The 23,057-nt window shown below is 43.4% G+C and overlaps 1 pseudogene; it reads right to left on the reverse strand.

Moving 5' to 3' along the window:
* Window positions 1–17,310: 17,310 nt before the first annotated feature.
* LOC120582462 (uncharacterized) lies at window positions 17,311–17,429 on the reverse strand (annotated as a pseudogene).
* Between the last annotated feature and the right edge of the window lie 5,628 nt (window positions 17,430–23,057).

A 23,057-nucleotide genomic window follows, 5' to 3' on the forward strand; every position in this document is an offset into this window, starting at 1 on the left:
TGGGTTTCCCACATATCTTCGTTCCTGATTTCCAGTTTAATTCCATCGACAGTGCAAGAATCTACTTGGAATGATGACTGTTCTTTTACGTTTGCTGCGGCCTGTGTCATGGTCCAGATCGTGCCTATTGTGGTGAGTTTTTCTTCCACACTTCCTGCGTTCTGTCTCGCCTCCTGGTCTCCTCCACGAGGGCCGCTCAGGGCGTGACCTGGTGGACTTGTAAGCAATGAGGAAGGCACGCTTCCTGCGAGGTTCTGCCCACAAGGTTCCCCACGCCTGACTTCTCATACTTGGCCTTTCCTAGCTTGTCTACTGCTCTCACGAAGTCTTCTGCCAGGGCAGGCCGTGTCCACCTCAGGTGCGCCATCTGTTTTCCTACAGGCACTTACCTCTCCTTAGACTTCAGGTCAGTTGGATCCTCTGCCAATTCATTCAAAAAAGTCTCTGTTTTTTACTTTAGGAGCGAGAATAACGCTCCCTCCAATTCTCTGCATCTCAGGACAGAAAGGCTTGTGATTCATTCATCCTAAGTTTTAAAGTAAACTTACTGCCTGTTCTAATATAATTAGCTACTAAATATCTTTTACAAAACAAAATCCACATGCTTCTCAATAATGAAGACTTACAATACAACCAAATTTGTGTCTAGCCAAAAACTTTATATATGTTTAGTTTCTATAAAATATAATAAAATTATAACCCCAAGAGAAACAATAATAGGATACAAAATCTGCATGTCTCAATAATTAAAGTCAATCTATGCTTTGTCGTGTTCTCGTTTAATGGCATCACCAAAATTCCATAAAACAAGTGAAAGAAACAGTAAAATAAATGAGCACAGCCTGTAATGAAGTATAGTCATCGAATCATGAAGAAATAAAGCTCTGGATGCTGAACCAAAACGGAAAACAGAACGAGGATCGCCTGCTGTCCTCTGGGGACTGAGAGCCCCCTAGGAACCTCCCCCTAGTCCGCCCACAGTGACCTTGCAGCTGGGCCCACAGTTCAATATTTAACTGCAAGGCATCAGAACACAGCTACCAGAGGGCAGATATTGGACTCAGACAGACTTGACCCCGACTCCTACATTTAACTTCATCCGTTAACAATAGATTATGAAGACAATGAAAGAGTTAGACCTCCCAAGAAAATAGACTTATATTAAAATATTTCATAATTGCTTCCAGACAGCATGGAAATTAATGGCCTAATTAGCTCAAACTGTTCATGTATACCCGGAGCAAAGAAACATTCACTATGATCATGCACTTGCAATTGTTTTGATTAAATCTGAGAGCCAAACAATATATCCTTGGGTGTGACATCCTGCCTTAGTGGGAAGGCGGGGGAGGCACTGACCTTCTGAGCCGGGCACAATCGGCTCTAATTCCAGCCATGAGCTTATTAGTAGGAGAGCAAACCCATGTAAATCGCTAACTGATGAGATCTACAGTTTCTTCACCTACAAAATGAAAATTAAAAAGGTCTTTCTCTCAGAACTATTAGAAACAATGTGTGCAAAATGCCAAGTCCCTGTTACTTCTATCAGCACCACCATAACGCCATCCTCTTCCCTTTTGAGACCACAGAACTGGAGAATACCAGGGTCACGATTCGATCCCAAATCTAGCTGCAAACGGTTGCCGCTGCTGAGACCCAAAACATCACCATCCCATAACGGATTTCCATTTCCGGGCACACGGAAGAAAAGCTTTGCAATGTGGCAACACAATAATGTCCTGAGGATTTCTGAAAAATGACTTCTAAATACAATTTTATCATCAACTTCAGCTTTCCAAAATGATTAGGTGATCGGGAATAAGTGTGATCTCCACTGAGGTCACTATTACCAAATGTTAAATCCATTACATAGCAGGCTGGATGTCACACGACAGTCCACACTTAGAGATGTTCTTAGTTCCTTACACACTACTTGAATATATTCGCACCTCTAATTCTTCTGATGACTCATCTACTGCTCTTGCTGATCTGCCCTGTGGAGAGGGTTTCCTTTTGAAAACGAAATAGTATATTTCCACAATAAAAAGTAGAAAACAGGTCACCCAGGTTTAAATTAATTCTACCTAACATTACTTTTTTAGTAGCTTTACTGAGGTATAACTGACGTACAAGAAACGGGTATATTTAATGTCTGCAATTTGATGAATCTGGACATAAACCTGTGAGTCCATCGCCACCATCAAGGCGAAGTCCAGGCTCATCACCTCCCAAAGTCGCCTAAGCCCCTTTGTTGATCCTAAGTTTAAAAGTGAATCCCATATGCACCAATCAGTCAGACTCATCAACAACACAATGAAAGTAAGGAATATTTATGGGAAAGACGTTTTACTTGAATGGATACCTTAGTTTCTGCTAGATGCTTACTAACACAAAGGCAACTCTCAGAATTTATTTTGAGGTCTTGAAAAACAGACTGTTAACAGTGAGGTAACAAAAAAAAGTGTGTGATTTGACAAGTTCTCTCTTAACAAATAGGAAAAAAAAATTAAACACCAGGTGTTTAATTAAATACAAACACAGGAACATTTAGAAAACACCAGAGACTTATTACGGTTCCACATGTGGTCAAAATAAATTGCTAACAAATATCCTCAGCAGATATTTTGTCGCCTCTCATTTTCAGCACAGGCTACAGCCGACACGGGTTTATTACCGTTCTGTTTTGTCATGATCGCAAAATACTTACATTTCTAGGTCCACCTGCCACGGGCCACTGAATGGGCTCCTTTTCAAGACCTTGTGATTCTGCAGAAAGGCTCCCTGTGCATCTCACAGTGCAAACACCTACCAAGGGGGCCGAGTCCGCGGAGGGGGGCCTGGCTACGCTACCTGCGAATCCGGTCTCCGGCCTTCAGGAAACCAGTCTCATCCTCGCCCGGCGAGCGCTGCCTGTCCCTCACGCGCGCGCATCGCAGCCTCTCCACACCCAGCGGCTCGTCCCCTCCACACGGCGCGCTGTCACGTCTGGCGTGCGACATGAACTCTGAGCTGCGAGCTCCTCCACTTTCGAGAGACTTTCTCTCTTCCTTTTTGAAACAGTGAGCGGAAACGTTTTCCACATTATCACTGTAATTTTAGGGTGCACGGAGCACTTCTCGATATTCCAGAAAACATTCTTATCCATGCAGGCAAACCCACGGTTCTGATTCTAGCTCTAATCGATTTTACTTCAGCCAAGACACTGATCATCTACATGTTACAACACGTGAGTCCGAGCAGAAGCTTTCTTTCCATTGGTCTTTAATAACTATTAGAGCAATAATGAAGTTAGATGTTTTTCAAATCAACGTGGTTATTACAAAGATATATAAAAATAAGTTATTTCATGGAACGTTTACTTAAATCTTTACACAAAAAAGGATACCGTCTGAATCGTGGCTAAACCACACTCAGGAAATCAAGAAAACATCACAGAGCAGGAAGAACAGGTCATACGAAACTCAAAATGGCATGCCACGTATCATCCTTCCGATAAAATTCTCATCTGCCACGTTTATAGCTGAAACTGTCATCCCTCCTATTGTTTGCTAACCAGCTCAACACATCACTGGCCATTTCCTCCAGACAGTGGAAAATCTGTTCATCCCTCCATCCTCCTATTCATCAACCCATCCACTCACCTTTCCTGATCATGTCCTTCCCCTAAGTCCCTGTGCTAATTCCACAGAATTCAAAGATGGGGAATGAAGAACTGATTGCTTTACCACCCAGGTTAGTAAAGGGATCTATTTCACTGTTTAATGTCGACTCACAGTCACAAAGACCTCAATTCAAAGCCCAGCTTTGCTAATTACTAGCTGTGGGTTACTTACACTCTGTTCGACCTCTCCTTGCCTAAATGTACTTCCCTGTAAAATGGAGGCTATAAAGTCTACATCTGATGGTTGCAGGATGTTTAAGTAAGATTATTGTGGGTCCAGGCCTGGCTGGTCCCAGGTCTGGCTGGGATCCAGGCTTGCAGCTAGGAATAAGACCCCGGTTTAGAATGTTGCATTAGTGTAGTAGGGCGCCCGCGCCTAAAATATGTAAACATAACCCAGCTTATTGTATCACGCATGTGTGGCTAATGCCTCTACTGTACTCTGAAATGTGTGGAGCCCGTGCAGGCCCCCGGGATGCAGAAGAGGCGCAGAAGGGGAGCAGAAGCAGAAGCGCGCTCCCTGCGAGACAGCTGGTGCCTTCGTTTCGTTCTCACGTTGGCTCCTCGTGCCTTCTTCCCACCGGGCTTGGCTCCTCGTGCCTTCTTCCCACCGGGCGTCTCGCCAAAGAAACCGTCCCTTCTCGATCAGTCCGGCGCTGACAACTACCATGCAACCTGTTCGTTTCCCTCCTGAATGGTAACTATTCAGGAGATGAGAAAAATAATTACACAAATAGGAGCTAAGAAATCATCGGATATTACTGATGAAAGGGACATCAGCAGATTACAATAACATAAACCGAAATCGAGAAAAGAAGTTTATTTTTTGTTAAAGATAATGTCATTTCTTCCCATCAGTTCCTCCTGGCAATCTGTGAGCGTAACTGGGTTATTTTTATTAGATGCCACTAATACCTGGAAGCAATAGCATGGCAATAGTAAGTGAAAGAAACAGAAAATATACCCAAATACACACACTAATTTGAACATCTGTGATATATCTGAATATTAATTTTGAAAAATTTGATACCGAGAACCTTCGCATGAAGAACCGCTGTAAACCTTTGGTTGGTGTTCTTGTTTCTCATGCAGATAAAATACACCACTTCCTTAATTTCTGCGTAGTGAGTGACAAAACATATTTCTCTAGGATGCTTATATTGTACATGAAAGAACAAGAAAATAAAATAAGAACAAAAAAATAAAGGATGCAACCAGTTGGGACGAGATCTTAGAGCACGCTCATCGCTGTCTCTTACCAGAATGCATTTAGATAAAGCTGTGAGTTCCCACCCATGCGCGTCCACGAAGGCATATCGTTAACGCTTGTTATACAACTTACCATGGAAGATCCCCAAATGAGGAAGACATTTGGTTCAAATGGTCTCTATTTGCAAGGGGGACTGTAGCACTTAAGAGTCAGAGAAGCCTGGGGAGTCAAATGACAGCTGCCTGAGTCACTGCGGGCAAATTCCCAGTCACTTTCCATCCATGAGGTGAGCTGCAGGGCTGGGAAGAGCAGGGGCGTGGCTGGGTTCACACGCGGCTCTACTATTTATCAAGTGTGTGGACATGTAGTTTAATCTTTCTGAGTGACAGTTTCCTAATGCGATATTAACAACAGTACTAAACTCATCCAACGCTGACCTTTTATGGCAGGTGAAAGGTTCGCCATCACACGTAAGGCACCAGCTGACCTGTGCTGCGTGGGGAGCAATCAGTAATGTCAGCGGCTCGTTCCTGCTGCCTCCAAGCTTCGCTGAGGTCCCACAGCCGAGCACGGCACGTCCAGTGTTCCGGGGGCCTCCAGAGGCCAGGCGACCTGGCATGGTCTGTCTAGGGCTGTCCCGCCTTTAACTCTAAAAGCCTCGCCTCCTGGGAACCCCGTCAGCTACAGGCAAAACAGGATGGTTTACCCTACTGCTAACGCTAATGTAACTATTGTTATGGCCCTGAATAAGAGTACTTTTTAAGTGTGCTCAGTATGTGCGCACGCATGTATGAAGTAGTAACTTTGGTGGAGGTGGATAAAATATTACATAAAAGACTGTATGAAAATTCCTACTTTGAAATGCTTTGCTGCAGATGGCCCAGGGACCCATCTGAGACGCTGGCCAGAGCGCCAGCTGTCTCCGAATGCAGACGCAGGCAGGCGCAAATGTTTAGCTGGACTCTGAGAGGTTCCAGTGGAACTGAGACCTACAGGTGGCAGAGAGATGAAAGCTCAGTATAAAGATTAAAAAAGAGAAAGAGAGAACTGTCCAGTCAGAAAACAGACTAATGTAGCAGTCCCCAAGTCCCCAAGGCAGGCTGGAAAGCAAAGTGCACACTGTAATCACATCCCGAAAAGCTACATTATCATCAACATGCTTTAAATGCGACATCCTGGCCCTTCTGCATGGAGGAATCGGGTTTTCATACTAATTCTGGTTCTCAGGCAAAGTCGATACCAAGGAGACATTTTAGCAACAAAGAAAGAAAAGGAACATATTCCCCCATATGTCTCTGATCTTTACAAGGCCTTATTGTAATCTGTTTTCTGTCACCATCAGTTTTTCTCTCTAATGTCAAACAAGGTCGCTCTCTGGGGCTGAAGTGACTCCCAAATGCCCGGATGCTAGAAGCGGTCCTCACTGAATCCCCACGTCCACCCAGCCAGCGGGAGTCCGCGGAGCGAGGGAACAGGAGCCACAACGCGCTCCGCGGAGTCCACAGAATCTGCGCTGACCACGCGAGCATGCAGCCGGAAGGTCGCCTCCTGGCAGGGTCCGCGTCTCCTCTCCTGACCACACTTTTCCTGGATGCGACACACAACGATGACATGTGAAGGGGAGGTTCGGGTGAGACTCCAACTCGCTGCAGCTAGAGCCTCGCCTTTCTCAGACAGAACTGGCACGCTGAATAACAAGTACTGTTCTGTCGTTTAGTGACAAGTGGTTGGAATTGTTACTTAGCTTGTGACAAATCTAGAGGAAGAGAGGACCACAAGATCTGGACGTTGGCCCTGAGTCAAAATACTGAACACCAATCCACTAGGGATTCCCGCACAGGTAGGAGGCAGTGGCCCGTGCCCTGGAAATGAGGCCAACGAGTAAGTCGGCCTCGAGAAGCTGTCAATTTCCATCAGTTACTCATCAAACATATACGGGGCACCGGCTATGTGACAGGCCACGTGCTTCGGAGGACTGAAGATAGTTCAGCAGGTCCTCTCATGGGGTAAGACACCCTCCAAATCTAAGGTGTCCTGATTCTCTACATAAATCTGGGTCTTTTCCCTCTTGCTATTGCCATCCCATGGCAGTAAACATCTCCCATCAACACCCTGAACACCTTCCCACAGTTCCTGAGAAGAAACACTCGGTACACATTTTGATAAACAGATGAATGCTGGTTGGATGAACGATGAGATTTCAAGAGGAGAAATATAAAAAATTCCCATCCAGACAGATTGAATGTTGGTAATTATGCAAATAACTTTCAAAAATAAGAGAGTCATTAAATTCTACTCGGCTCACAGAATATTAAATAATCTTAGGACACCGAGCTCTCCTTCTGAAATTCCACCGCATCCTCCCCACTTCCCCGTCTGATTTGAGAGCACGGAGACAGCGCAACATTATTCTTTCAGTCTGTTCCATTAGGCTTCTGGTGAAAACTGTAAGTCAGGACTGGACCAAATATTTTTAGAAAAAAAAAAATGACCTTTGCCAGCAAGGTGAATGTCCTTTCATCAGGGAAAACCGGCCAGACCCGTGAAAACATGTGAAAGTTGCAGCACCTGCCACGGCGCCTTAAACTCCCCGAGCCTCAGAAGTTTTGAGGACAAAGCCCCAGATCTTCGTGTCGCCTTCTATCACAGTCCTTCAGTTGGACTTTTCCCCTCATCGGGCGGAGCATCAGGCAGGCGCAGGTGTGTCTGACTCATCTACTCAGAGTCACAGGGACAAGAGCAGGAAGGGAACTCATTGGTGTAGAACGTGAAGTCTGGAGAAGCACGAGCTTCGGGCACAGCTGTACTCAGGAGTTGAAGCCATGTCCGAGACTAGATCTCGTTCTGTTGGTTTTGGTTTTGGTCTTATTTTCTGGCTGTCTTTCTCCGCATGCTGGCCCCTGACAGCTTTAGGCTGGTCTCATCTTTTGAGTCATCAAGTCACCTGAACCAGCCAGTACACCGACACTGGAATGAGGCTCGTGACCTTGGTTTGGGTCACACGTACATGCCTCAACCAGTTCCCAGGGCTCACCAAGTTGGCTCTGGGGATTGGCCAGACAGCTTATTTATCCACCCAAGGATCAAAAGTCAGGGCAGGGTAGATTTGGCCCTGTCTAACTTGTCAAAACCATTTGGACTAAAGGCAGCAAGAAATATTCCCCTAATTCAATAAACAGAATAGGAGTTACTGGATCACAGGTTCCAGGCAGGTGCTCGCCACCTTCCCCCACCAAGCTATCTCCCTCTCTATCCCTCCTCCTCACACTCATGCACACTCACACACTCACACACACACACTCACACGCACACATGCACAGTTATGCGTTATTATAATGTGACCTGCATGTCTGAAAGTAAACTATATTTTAGAGACAGTTTCCAAAATTTGTATCAGACAAGCCCTATGGGTTATTACTTACATACCCAAAAGAGTTTAGTTTGGGTTTTTAAACTATCCTCGTTAGTAGCATAATGGCAAGAGTACTTGTCAATATATATTTAGCCTACACAGATATAATAAAAGATAACTAGATGAATCTAAAAAACAAAAGCAACAATAGCCAATATCCTGTGTAACTGTTTCTGCTACATTCACATTCTACTGAATTTTTCCTCTTGAGGATCAAATTAACAGAGGTTCATACAATACATTTTTTAGAACAAGAGTCCATACATTTTCTCCTTTTAAATAAGAACCCTTAAGGAAACTAGTTTTCTACTAAACTATAACTAAAATTAAGCAAGTTTTATCAATTCTAAATATAATACATTATTTCAGTCTTTTGAAAATTATTCTGAAAATGATTATTAAAGAAATGTAATAAAGATAAAGAGTACAAGATAATGAATCACTCTGCAAAACAAAATGAGTTGAAATGTTTTATAATTTTCTATCTGGGATCCCCCTCCTTAATTCATCTCCCTTACACTTTAATGAATTTGAAGAAAAGAATATGGTTACAACTGACAACACTTAAAAATGTTGCTTTAAATAATAATTACATTTATACACCTTAATATTATAAAGTACTAAGATAAAAATAACCTGTAATTTTACGGTGCTAGAAGTAAATTCATCGAAACATTAATGTTTACCTCTCGATGGTAAAATTGTGAGTGTTTTTATCTTTTGTTTTTGTTTTACTTTTCCAATTTTTTTCAGTCAACTTTATCAGAAAAAAGACAATACAAATAAATAAAGAATTAATTACATTAGTTTGAGTGATATGAAGATGCCATTACTGCAGGCAAATTGCCACCAAATATTAGCCATCTCATATAAAATTATAGTTTGATATAATAATTGCCACGTTTTTAGTAACACAGTGATTCAGAGGCATTCAGAGGATGCTTCTACACATTAAATTCACTATTCGTTTCAATGACACTGTGCTGCAGCCCAAACATGAGAGAAAGTGCATTTCCTGCTACCTCTTTCCTTGAGGTTCTCGTCATCAGTCACCCGCAATAACAGAAAATACAACAATTTGGTTTTTCTTTAGAGTACAGGTATCCCCTGCTTTTCAAAAGTTTGCTTTCTGCCATTTCGCTTTTACAAAAGACTTATATGTGTACCTCATCTTACTAATCAAAAGAAGTCCAAAGAGGATTTTCACTTTTACGGGAAAAGGGTGAAAAGAGAATATAGCGTTTAGGGCTTGTTTTGCAGCCGCCGTTACGGAGGCAGCACCCGGAGCACCACCCCCCCGCCCCAGCTGCTCCGGCCCCTTCCCTGGGCCACAGGCCTCATCTCAGCAGCTGTCCGTGGCTCTGAGCTGCGTCTGACAGCGACTGGCCTTTATCTCCATCGATTCTGTGCACCATTAGCAAGACGTGGCCTAAGGTGAGTGCTTCTTCGCTTTACACATTTTCAGCTTACAAAAGGTTTCACAGGAACACTCTACTTTCAGATAGAAGGGGACACCTGTACTTAAGGAGGGGAAGGATGGGGCGCTGACATACGGTGCACCTGCCCATTTTACTGCAATGCCATCACCCCTAAGTTGGTCTCATCTTACTGGAAAACTGAGACAAATCCCCACTGATAACCGCAAGTAATCATTCGCCATTCAACAGTCTTCTTCCACCTCCTTTCCTCACTCTTTTATGCTCCTTTGAGTCTTATGCCAACATCCAGAGATCTCTGAATCCTTTCAAGCGACTGTCGGAGCTGACATGGCGACGCAAAGCCTGTACGACCAGCCCCGGGACAGCGTTACTTTCCCAGAACATGCACGCGCAACCGAATTCCACGCCTTAAGAAAAAGGTATCATCGAAATTTTGTTAAGTGTTTTAAAACATACTAAATTCAGTCATAAAAGGAAATTTTTAGATGCCGCTGTTTCTGCTAGCAGAAGCATTTTATAGGAATATGATTATATTTACCCGCCAAGGAAATTTTCATAAAATATCAAGAAAATCGGTTTGTAGTGAATCATCTTTCAGATATATTCAGTAAGAATTTAAATTTCCTCGGAAACACACATGAGAAAAAGAGATAACCTTTGTTTCCGAGCTGCTGGCATCATTTCTTGTTATTTCTAACCAAGGCTGGAATGCAGACAGCTAAAAACGCCCGACCCTGCGGGCGGGTGGAAGGAAATCGGCCGCTTGCGTCATTCTCCTCCTCCGACCTTCTCCACTGGAATCACACACAGAACCCGCCTCGCCGGACTCGCTTTGGTTTTGGATTCTTCCCACGGCTGTCTACAAAAGTCTGGCCCAGACGCACGAGGCATCGTCAACGTCGTTCTGCTACGATGGCGAACACGGAGCTGAGGAGCCGCAGCATCTCCGCTTCTCTCTCAACACATCGCACATCGCGTCTCTCTCCTGCTGGAGATTTACCAGATGGAGAACTCGATTTTTCATTCCATTAATCTAGACGGTGTCCTTTGGCTGCACCACTGTGTGGCATGAGGACACACACGCTCTAGCGTGAGCCTCGCCATCCCCGCCCACCTCTGCTCACCATCCCTCTCAGCTTTTATCTGTACCTTTCCTTTTATTTGGATTTAAACTTCATATTATTTTCTATAATCGCAGTCACACAGAACAGAACATGTGACTACAGTTAACAGAAAATATGAAACTTAAAAGTTTTGATTCTAGAAGACGTAAACCATCAGAACTGCTTACATCACTAATATCGGGGAAATAATACACACGTCAGGGCCAGCGAGGGCGCGTGGGGTGCATTCATCCTGCCTCCTACTGTCCTGACTGTGAAATCACGGGATAGAGTGAAGTTCAAATTATTCATTTTGACACCCCACGACCAACCAGTGGTTACCTGCTCATGCGTCCCGGGCTCTCTACCGCCATCACTGCCTGATCCCCACGGCGGTGTGAGTCTCAGATGCCTCTGTGCCCTGACGTCCCTGACCGTTTCCAGTGATACAGCTTTCTTCATGAAAATTCCCTCGCCGCTTTTCTGCGCGTGTGGGATTCCCGAGTCTCCTGGTTAATTGTTTATTTTGCTGAAGCACATGTACAAAAACTTCCGAAGTCTTTGTGAGTAATGTACTTTCTGAATCTTTGTGAATCTGAAGTGTCTCCCTTTTCTGTCCTCCTTTTTGAATGACAGTGTGTCTGGGTATAAAATTCCAGTTTGAAAGTACGCACTTACTGTTCAGAAGGGGTGGGTCTGTTGGTACGAACCCCACGCTCCCCATCGCTCAGCGGTTTGACTGCAGTTTCTTGTTTCTTCCTCTCCTCTCTCCTTCTCTCCCTCTCTCTCTCCCCCTCTCTCCCTCCTCACCTCGCTCCCTCTCACTCATCTCCCCGGCCTCTCTTTCCTTCCCTTTTGGTTTCTGAAAGTTCACAAGACATGTCAAATTCAGGTCTTTATTTGGTGTGACTAGGCACGTGATGGATCATTCCTATTTTAATTTTGTTCAACAGTCTATTATTCTATTTCATCAGCCTCTACTTACTCTGTTATCCCTCTGGAAATTCAAGAAGTCGGATGTAGTATTTTCTGGTTCCATCCTCTCTCTTGTTTTTATTTTTATTTATCCTTTTGTTCTAATTTTTAGGTGATTTCTTCAATTTTATGTTACAATCCATAATAATATTTTTGGAATCATATTTTTAAATTCCAAGAGCTATTTGTTTGCTTGCTAATTATTTGTTTAGGTTTTCTTTTTGGATGGAATATATCTGATCAGGCAATAGCAATGAGGATTGATTTTGTCTGTTTGTTCACTTTATATTTATTATGTACCTTTAATTACCTTTTTAATCTTTGGTTAGGTTTTCTGTTTGATTTGGATTTTTTTTGTTGTTATTTTATTTGTTGCTGTTTGTCTGTTTCTATTCGATCATATGCAAGAAATGAAGCAAAAACAAAACAAAAGACAAACTGAAAAGAATTAGCATTTAATTCATTAATAACCCTGGAGGCGTCGGAGGAAGCACACTGGGAAGGGGCGCCCCCGGCGGCTGAGAACAGAAGCTGAGAGTCGGGTGCGGCACGCAAGCACAAGCTCCAGCGCCTGGCAGTCGTGTGGTTTTGGACGGTCCCTCTTCCTGAGTCTGCGCTTCCTCACCGCTGACGGTGGGTGATGACGATAACGCTCACTTACAGGATTACTGTGAACAATAACTTACATAAGATGTATCGGTGACACAACAGGATGTGTAACTGCTCTGACACGCTGTCTGGCACTGAGAAAATATCCTGACAGGCTCCTATAGAACTAAAACAGCTGTTTACTGCCACAAAAAGTGACATCGATTTTTCTGAGGCAAGATTTTTCTAATCAAATACCTGAGTATAAAATATTAAACAGGAAGAAACAAATCCTGGAGATCTAAGGTCCTAAATTTATGCTATTGATTTTTTTTCATGTAGAACTTAATATTACACCTTTTAATTACATGGCAAAACTTTATTTCCTTTGTTTCCTTGTTACGAATTTTAAATGATGTTATTATTTTCAAAACACTTGGAGACGTTATACTTTCCAAAAATATAAAAATAAATCACCATTAAGAGTACTCAGGGAAAAAAATACATCAATTAAAAATACATCGGTGATTAAGTAAAACCTTGGGAGGAAATGGGAGGTGAGATGGAAGCCGCCAGCGGTGCACGCTCAGGGGACCCAGGCCCCTTTCCCTCTCCCATGCACCTAAGTCACACTCAGAAGCTGAGACAGCCACCTCGTTTACAAATGATGTGCCAGTGCCCCAACAACTTGCCTAAAGATTCTAGAATAATTTATCCATAAATTAAAACCTCCCTTTTGTAGAATCTCGGATAAAATATGCAAATGTGAAATTTATTTTGACATCTTGAAAACCCCATCCGGTGTGATTCTAAGTGAGATGTCTTAATATAACTTCGTGTACATAAGGCCTGCGCGGTGCTTCCTTCCTCGTCAAGGTCTCCAAGGTGAGCTTCTGAAACCAGACTTAGAAGTGGCAGATGCCTCTGATGTGCGCCTCTGGGAAAGGTAATGAATTTGCCCCTACAGCCTTTCTAATAAGTTTAGAAACAGTTTTATTAGTCAGACACAACTATGCTAAATTTGCTTTTACCACCTTCGCAAAAAAGCGCCTTCCAGAGCTTCGCTAGAGTTAAATCTGCTCCGAGGAACATTAACTATGATGATACTCAAGTTGGCCATGAATAACTAAAAAGATTTATCTCGCTGTCAGTCCCAGCCTAGCTAAATACATCGAGCATGTGAAATTTAAGGAGTTCAAAAATAGTAAGCTACGCTAATTAGGGACGTCATTTTAGGTGTGCAACTCCTTGGAGTCCTGTGGAGGTTTCTACGTAGATGGAAACATTTTCATTTGACATGAGAGTGCGGAAAAAGGCAAGAGTGCTCGATTACTGACCATCAAATGGCCGCTCCACGAAGCTGTGGAGTCAGTCAGGAGCCACGTACACCGGTGGGTTGGAGCTGTTTCTTCCGACATTTCTGCGCGCCTCCTGCTCCGGTTCCACCGCCGGCGTCTCTCCAGCCTCGCTTCACGATCGCTCTCTCAAGAAGCCTTCCATCGCCACGCCATCGTTTTCTATCAAACGGCCCTTTAATTTCCTTCAAGAGACTGCAACGCGCAACGATTATGGTGTTCGTTTCTTCGGTCTGAAGTCTCCGTCCCCCACAGCGACGTGCACGCTGCGCGAGGCAGCGGCGGCTCTCGCGCGCCTGGCTCTCTAGCTCATCTGCGCTCTCAGCACAAAGCCCACTGCACAGTGTTTGCTTAACACATACTTTAATCAAGAAAAGAATTAGGTCACATGTTTAACCTCTTTGGGGGCTACTTTACCACACTCCTCTGGCCTAAAGGGACAGAGAAAATTCTATCGACTCCTGTATGTAACTTCTGTTATAAAGGAGATTTTACCAGTTAACGAAATGTCAGCCCTGAATCTCGGTAGCAGAACATAGTTTATTTCTTGCTCGTGTAAAGCCAGCAATGGGTCTCCTGATGGCTAGGTGGCAGTTTTAGGAACTCAAGGGTCTTCCTGTGACTCTGCCATCTTTAATACCTGGCATCCAAGGTCATCTCTGGAAGACGAAGAGCAAGAAGAATGGCTCGTGGCAGGCGCACAGCACTGCGAATCACGTCCACGGCCAGAGTCTAGTCACACAGCCACCCGTTATTAGCAAGGCTGGGAAATACAGCCCTGCTGTGTGCCCTGGGCGGAGAGGAAATGGACTGGCGGACAAGCCTCTGCCACAGAGATTAAATAAGCATGGATCTGTCGCCATTTCTGAAAATCTTAGGCTTTACTCACACATTGACTAACACAGTGACTGAAACATCGTTGGCCTGTAATCAGTATCTGACTAAAGTATGTTGACACTGATACATTAGATTTACATTTTAAGGATGTCTTAGAAACTCAAAATTGCATGCCGAATCTCCGGTGTTTTTCCACTTTTTGTCCTGTAGCATCAAGTATAAATGTAATACGTTTTCTGAGATTAACAAAAACAAAAGCTTAGATGACAGTCTCCAATGTTGACAATTCATCAATTTCACACACAGTGTAAACGCTCTGAGTGTTATTTGTTTACAAATGTTTGGCGAAATTGGGTCCCACGTAAGTGCCCTGCCTTTCCATGCTCGCTTAGATTCTATACCTTAGCAATTCCACAAGATGATTGTTAATCACCAGAATATCGAAATCACCCAGGGAAGAGAGCTTTCTGGGTCTCTGAACGCTTGGCATCTCTCAGTTTTCACTGTTTCACTGTGCTAACGTTCAAGACTGGCTTCATAAACTGAAGTGAACAACTGAATATACCGAAACGCAGGCAGACCGCAGTCAGGAGTTGGCACTGAATACTCAGTCGTGCGACACTGGGAGCTACATGACCTGAGTTTGCTTTCTCACCGGTAAAACGGTGATCACAAAACCTGCTCGAATAAGCCCTGCTGTGTGGAAATACTGCAGATTCGAACCGCTGTCCAGGACCTAGCTGTCATCATGCGCGGGATGCCTGTCAATGCCTAATCTCTTTTTTTTTTTTTTTTTTTTTGCCATATCAACACCTTCTCAGTAATGCTGTAGGGAAGGGCTTTAATTAGCTAAATCAAATTGTTCATATGTACAGACACACGTGGATTATTAAGAGATCGTATATTTTGAGTTCCAAATTACTGATCTTTCACTGGGCTTATATGTATAACAACTTCAAAATCTCACCAGGGAAAGTTAAACATGTTTAAGGATGAAGGTGTATAAATAAAAAATAATAGGAATAATACAGCATCATGGGTAAAAAGTCTATGCTAAGAGTGTCAAGAGGCAACAAGGGATTGGAATCAAACTGAAATCAAGATTAATTTAATTCATTATAAAATTAGTTAAAATGACTCTCAGAGTTTATCGACCTATTTGTAAGACGAGAAACCATAGGGATTTCTGAATAGAATGGATTTTGAGGTCAGATCACCCTGAGTTTGAGTCCTTGCTCTGCTGCTTGTTAGCTATGAAAATACGCCTGGTCTGTTAGGACTTGAACTTTTCATCCACCAAAACTGATTAAAAATCATTACCACATACAGTTCAACAGCTAGGAGAAATGACAGGTCTCAGAAATAACAATACTGATGCCTGGCGTCGGGAAGACAGAGCCCTCCGTCTCTCGGCACAAACTGAGCACGTTTCAGGCTTATCATTTCCTCTTGTTATTTTTTTAGCCTCTCTACTCGGCCTGCACTTCAAGCGATCAGGGCTGTCTTAGAAGAACTCGCACCTGGATTCAACATGGCCATAATCTCGCCATTTTTCACTCCCGGAGAACTGCTCTCACCGAGTTCCAACCCCATCGTGTAAACGGCTGCCCAAGAGCATTGCTTCCGGTCCCCAGCCACTAAAACTGCAGCGCTTTCCCCCACAAAGAACCCCTGCCCGCCCCGACCTATACACACGGTGCTTGCTGGTTTGGTTCTATGCAAATATCTCGGATTTCTCAACATCTTTTTTTCCAAACTCCAACTCTGCTCTTCCTAGCTTCCCAGCACATCTTCCTGATGCGCATCTTCCGCTCCCCGCCCCTGACCCCATCCTTCAGAGAATCTCAGTCTCTCTCCCTTTGTGCTGTTTTTGCACCGACTGCGTACTGTGGGCACATGTGTTTGATGCTCATAGCCTCACGTATGTATTAGTGTGTGCATTAACGGGTATATTTTTGCCTATAAGTTTGCATGGTACTGTGTGTGTGTCCTTTTATGTCCCCGATCATCCAATAGCCCCTAGACAGTCCTTGCTTTACTTATTTTTTGTATGTAACACCAATCTTATGCAGATTTCATTAAAACTCTTAAATATTTGAATAAATGATACTTTGTATCTATTAAGCACACTATTTTTCTTTATCACTAAATCCCAATATGTAAACACATCGGCAAAAGAGCATGATTATAATGGATTGAATATTTTAATGTGCCTCTCTTTAGTTGGAACTGGTATAACTGAGTCTGGAATTCAATGTGTCATTTACATATTTTTGAAACTCATTAATCCAGGCCAGAGCCAAGACTGTATTTTTTTTTCTAACTTGTGAAACAGAGCATGAATACAAGATCCAAATGTATTTATTGAAATAATGAAAAGGGTTCATGACATATATTGGTGGTTTTTCAAATGCAACAATCCTTCATTCTTTACATACAAATGTGCTACACTGAGATTTCTAAAATGAAAGGAGCTTTTCTAATAGCAACCCCACTTCCCAACAGCATGACGAAGACTTCAAGGGAGATCATCGACACCATGTGGTGGGAACAGAAACATCTGCAAATTAATCAAGTGATAGTAATTTCTAAATTACGCTGAAAACTTGCTTTTTAAAAAATGTAATGCTTTACAGATATTAAAAAATGTAATACTTTATAGATATTAAAAATGTAATATTTTACAGATATGTATTTTTTATTTTTTTTAATAATTTTTTTGTTTTTTAACGCCTACAGCACCTATTATTTCTAGGTGGTCTCCCATCCAACTACTAACCAGGCCTGACCCTGCTTAGCTTCCGAGATCAGACGAGATCGGGCACGTTCAGGGTGGCATGGCCGTAGACCAATTTTCCCTTTTAAAGTGTACAATCTAGCGGTTTTTAGGATATTCACAGAGTTGTGCAACCATCACCACAATCTCGTTTTAAAGATTTCCATTACCACCCAATAAAAAACCCTGCACCCTACCCCAACCCTACAGAACCATATATTCTACTTTGTCTCTACAGAATTGTCCTTTGTGGGTTTTAGACATTACATACAAATAGAAAAGCATGACATGTGGTCTTTTGCAACTGACGTCTTTCACTTACCGTACTGCTTTCAAGGTTCATTCACACTGATTTGATGTTTCACTTTTTTCTTCTTTTTATTGCAGAATAAAAGCCCATTGTGCGGCCATACCACATTTCGTTTACCCATGGGTCAACGGATGGACGTTTAAATCATTTTTTGCTTTTGGCTAATATGAGTAATGCTTCTGTGAACATTCATGAGCATTTCTTTATGTGACATATGGTTTTAAATTTCCTGGGTGTATACCTAGTAATGGAATTGCTGAGTCAGATATAAAATCTGCTTTAATGATGCCTCTTCCCAGCAATTATATGTAAAATATTTTTATAGAACAAGCCCGATCCTGTCTGATTTCAGAAGCTGAGCAAGGTCGGGCCTGGTTAGTAGCTGGATGGGAGACCGCCTAAGACGACCAGGTGCTGTAGACGTAAAAAATAAAAAAAATAAGGGATTGTAAGCTGAAAATTGCCAGACAGATCCCAGCTCAAGGACAGACCTGCTATCTTCCCCACAACAGTGGGGCTGCAGCCTGATGCCTGAGCGACCCACCGACCTCCACGGTGGTCCAGTCTCATGGCCATTACTGCCTCACGCACAGCCCCACCCGGAGACCCCAGAGTGCAGACAGACGGGACCGAGGAATAGAGGAGTAAGTGTTTCACTTTCCTCCAGAGTTTAAGAAACCTGGGCAAATATGCAATTCCCAGGCACAGCCACGAACAACAGAAAACAGAAACTCAAATAACTCTGGCAATCCCCAGCTGTGCTCAGATTCCAGAAAACACCTGAAAAGCTGAAGACAGTGGTAAGCTCGGGAGCAACAGCGTTAATTTTCTCCTCTAGATATTCCCACTAGAATGGCCTCATCTCAGCTTCCAGAGCGTTTATTTTCAGTCTACCATGCACTGTGCTAGTTCACTGGGTCTAAGAAAAGATGCTGGCATTCAAGGGACACGGGGGCGCAGCGAGAGGACAGATTCAAAACCGCCAAGCTTCTCCCCCCCCCATCCGGTGAGGGCGATGCAGCATGGCCGCTCCTCATTCGCTTGTTCCACAGCATGAGATCTCACACTCGGAGTGGGCTTATTTGTACCAGTGAAAACGCCAAGTGGATACAACATCTAGTCGAAAAGGGGGGTGTACTCTATTTACTTCATAGATAACACATCCTTTTCTGAAGAGAAAGAGGAGTAGTGAAGAGAAGGCTGGTAATAGCCTTATTTATACCTCTGACATCGATCTGAAGGGAAATCACTGGGCAGAAGGTGGCTCTGGATCCATGTGAACAGCTCGCCCCACCCCAGAAAGAACAATAGCACAGGTGTGACATCTGCTCCAAGGATCTACAGCAGTAGCTCAGGGGACGAGCAGCGGGCGGGTCACCCAGGGGGTGACCAGGGACATGCGTTCAGATGGGGAAATGGAAGGCGGCTGCAGCTCACGCAGCCCTGGAGCAATCGAGAAAGGCTGAACGGCTGGCAAGAGGAATGAATGCAGGGCGGGCTCGCAGGAATGCACTTCGATAGCAAAGTGTTTTCTTAATTTCCTTATAGTTTCACTTTAAATTAGTATCTCATCTGCATTAATATTTTTAAAGAAAGCACAGATTTATTCATTGTTCTGGTGATTTTTAAGGAGCTTAACTGAAAACTGGTTCCTTGTCAAAGTATCAAGGTGAAAATTAAGGACTAAACTGTAGAACAGCTGTTCTAAATGCTTCTGCCTTTCAGGATTTGAGAGTTCTTTCGCAACATAAAAAAAAAAATAAACTGCAAATCCCCGTGTGACAGTGTCTGTTATCACGGGTAGCGGGTCCACGTGCAGACTGAGCCCGACTGGCAGACGCGGCCCCGCCGGGCGCGCTTCCAGCCGCTGTCCATCCCTAACGTGCTCACCCACGCTGACGGCCCAGCACCTGCCATGCGCCCTGGCACCGTTCTTCCTGTGCGCGGACGACCACAGCACACGAAGCGAAACCTCTGTCTCTGAGGGCTTGCATTCTAGCGAGGAGGGAGAGCCAAGACAGACACGGACACAGACACAGACACAGACACGCACGCACACGCTGCTCCGTACAGCGGGATAATAAAGTGCTGCAGATGGACAGGGGTTGCCGAAAGAAAACTCCTGTCCATCAGGCAAGCCATCGGCATTTCGAAATGCTTCTGCAGACCTTCCGCAGAAAGACTCCCTTCGAAACCGTGATTTTGTTTTGACTACTGCTCAGAGTGCCAAGTGGGCCTATTTCAGTAATTTTCTTGCCACAATAATTGTGCTGAACAAATCAAATACTATGTCTCTAATGCTTGAGACGATGTTTTCTTTTGAAAACATTACAACCTGTAACAGGACAATGAGTTTTAGCATTAGATAATACACTAAGAATACTCAGGATATAATTACATTTTAGGGAACATCCATTCAAATATGTTCTACTTGCAAAACTATAATAGTGTTGCCTAAGGCTACTACATTCTTAAACTACTTTACAGATAACCTAAAGTTTATAACATGATAAGCTAATTGAAAATTAATATTCATGTCACCAGATAATTTGTGACAAGACATCAAAAATCAAGAATAAGAAACATCTGGAATTTTATCAAAGCACAAATGCCAGTAATATCATGTTTCCAAGCAAATGAACTAAGCCTTGCTATCATTTTTTTATCAGTTTGTATCAAGGTCAAACCTCATTCCAACCTCAGTTACTATGCTACTGTGAACATCCTCTTAAAGTCCACTGCTTTCCATATATTAAAGAGCACCATTTAACTAAATTTTAGCCAATAGAGACCTTCATTTATTTAAAGAACAGCTACTGTTTCTCTCAAATCTCTTCAAAATTACCGATTGAAATATTCCGTTTTGCTCTAAATGGAATTCCATTTCTCCTGCTGAAACCTTTCACTTGTTCATTTTAAAGTTGGAAATATGGTAAATAATCATAATGATAGTGTTCAGCTTTTTCTATTTTTGGCTTTTTCTATTTTGAATCAGAATTTTTAAAAAGTCTTAAAGCTTTTAGGAATGAATTGCAAAATGACATATATTAAAGTAGTACCTGGAAAGAACCTCAAATGAAATCATTACCCTAAGAATCATCTATCAGCAGATAGTATGGAACATTTTTCTCTTTCTCAATCCCACCCTGCCTAATTCTTTTTACTATGCTGCATCGAGTCCCACAAAGGAGAACCTTAAGGTAGCATATTATCTAATGTGAAAAACCTGAACAGCAGACAGACAGAAAGCACTATCATTTCAAGCAACTTCAGATGAAATTCACACCCCATGCAATGGGAAAAACAATGTAAATACTCAGGTTCTTACTACAGAAGCGTGTCTACGAGCATCACTGTAACTGCTGCATAGCTGGCTAGTCTGTTCACACACTTTGTGTCTGGGCCGCAAATATATGAATGAAACTTAAGAAATGAGTTCTGGAAATGCTGCGGGCATAAGGACCTTTAGAGGGAGAACTGGGCTGGTCAGGAATGAGCTGTCGCGAAAACCAGGATCTAATCGGTTGGGTTCCTTACAGTGAGTTTGATGACTATCATCACAAGCTGTTTGTTTACTGAATGCTAACGGGATGGAGGGCCTCCCTAAGCCTTGTGTGCGCCACCGCGCGCTCTGAGCTCTGGCAGGATTTCAATCACTTCTCTCAGACAACCCTCTGAAGTAGGCACTATCATCCCATTTTACAGATAAGCTGTCACGAAAATGAGGCTTAAGAATATTAAGTAACTTGCAGAAGTTGCAAACTTTGGATTTAACAAATGTCAACACTGGAATCAAATCTGAGTTTATTTGAAACTAAAAGTTTACATCCTTATCCACACTGTATTGTTTGCCACTATTATTTCCCTGTTTGCTGTTGCGTGACTTCTGAAACTTCTGTCACCTTAGATCGTAGCTTCCACCTTGCACCTGAGACATAATTACGGGTCACTCTGCCTGCCGGTCTGATTTCGCTGTGAGATCCTGCACCACCCTTTGCCGTGCCACAGCCTGACAGTTCAGTAAGCTGCGTGGGCATCCCTCTCCTTGAACACCTGTTCACGTGACGCTTTAGGCATGGAACTGAGGTTCAAAACTGTATACTCAATGGACTTTTCAAAGGGATACACTATATCAGTTTTAAATCATACTGGGTTTTGGATATTTTTATATATTGTAAGGAACTGGATAGAAATTTAATCATCCTGTTCACATTTTTAAATGAAAAATAGTGTAAGAGCCATGAAATGACTTTCATTTTTCATTTTTACTTTCCCAAATAGATTTTGAATTCTGGAGATTAATGATTTTAAGTAGGGCTATATAAATCAATTAAAAGCACTGAGACTCATGTCCTCCTTCAAGCTTACACAGGCAAAAGCCGTCTTCCACGGAGGTATTTCCTTTTCCATTTAGAACTGTGCTGCATTTCTACTAGAAAAGCAAAGTCCACTGATTTTTCCGGGACAAGCTTCTTACCAAGACAAAGAAGTTGGCTCTTTCCCATCAGACTTCTTCTGCAGTAGCTGCATGCACTGGCCAGGAATCGTGGTTACAAGTGACGGAAATCCAGAAAGGGAGTCTTGGCCTCTATTACGGAGAGGTTATAAGTGATGAGTTGTTCTAGGCATTGCTGGATCCAGGGTCTCAAAAAATGGCATCTACCTCCACTTGTCTCCTTCCTCTCCTTGGCCCTTTTTTTCTCTCTTGGCCGAATCCTCAACACCACATGGTGGTCGAAGTATGGCCACACTCATTTTATTTATATTACTAACAGATAACATTTTTTAAAAAGCTTCTTTTTCCCAGAAACTTCTCCCCTTTCCCCGGATTAGAGCTCAGGTACACGGCTGGGGTTACAGGGTCACTGTTAAACTAAACATGTGGCAAGAGGGACTAGTCTACTGGACCACAGGGCTTCCTCCTGCTCTGGACTGTGGACCCCACAGATTCATATACTGATATCCCGACCAACATGGCTGTATTTGGAGGTGGGGTCTTTAGGAGGTGATTGAGTTAAATGAGGTCCGAAGGGTGGGCTGAGTCCGTAGAATATGTGTCATCAGAAGACAGCAGGCAGGCCCCCCACCCTCTCTCTTTCTCTGTCTAGTGAGAACAGAGCAAGCCAGGAAGAGAGATCTCCCCAGGAATAACCTCCAGCACCTTGATCTGGGACTGTCCGGGCTCCAGAACCGTGAGAGAAAGCTCTGCGGGTTAAGCCCCGAGTCCATGGTGTTTTGTTACCGCAGCGGAGCCGACTGACATGCCACATGCACCGAGCGAGGCTCTGGTCAGCCCCCAAGTCCAAGCACTGAGCGGCAGAAAGGTCATTCTGCAGAGGACAGTGCGGAGGCAGGGAACTAGATGCTGGGCGAGCACGGCTCCCACATGGT

This window comes from Pteropus medius, unplaced genomic scaffold, assembly GCF_902729225.1.
Source record: "Pteropus medius unplaced genomic scaffold, Ma_sr-lr_union100, whole genome shotgun sequence".
NCBI lineage: Eukaryota > Metazoa > Chordata > Mammalia > Chiroptera > Pteropodidae > Pteropus > Pteropus medius.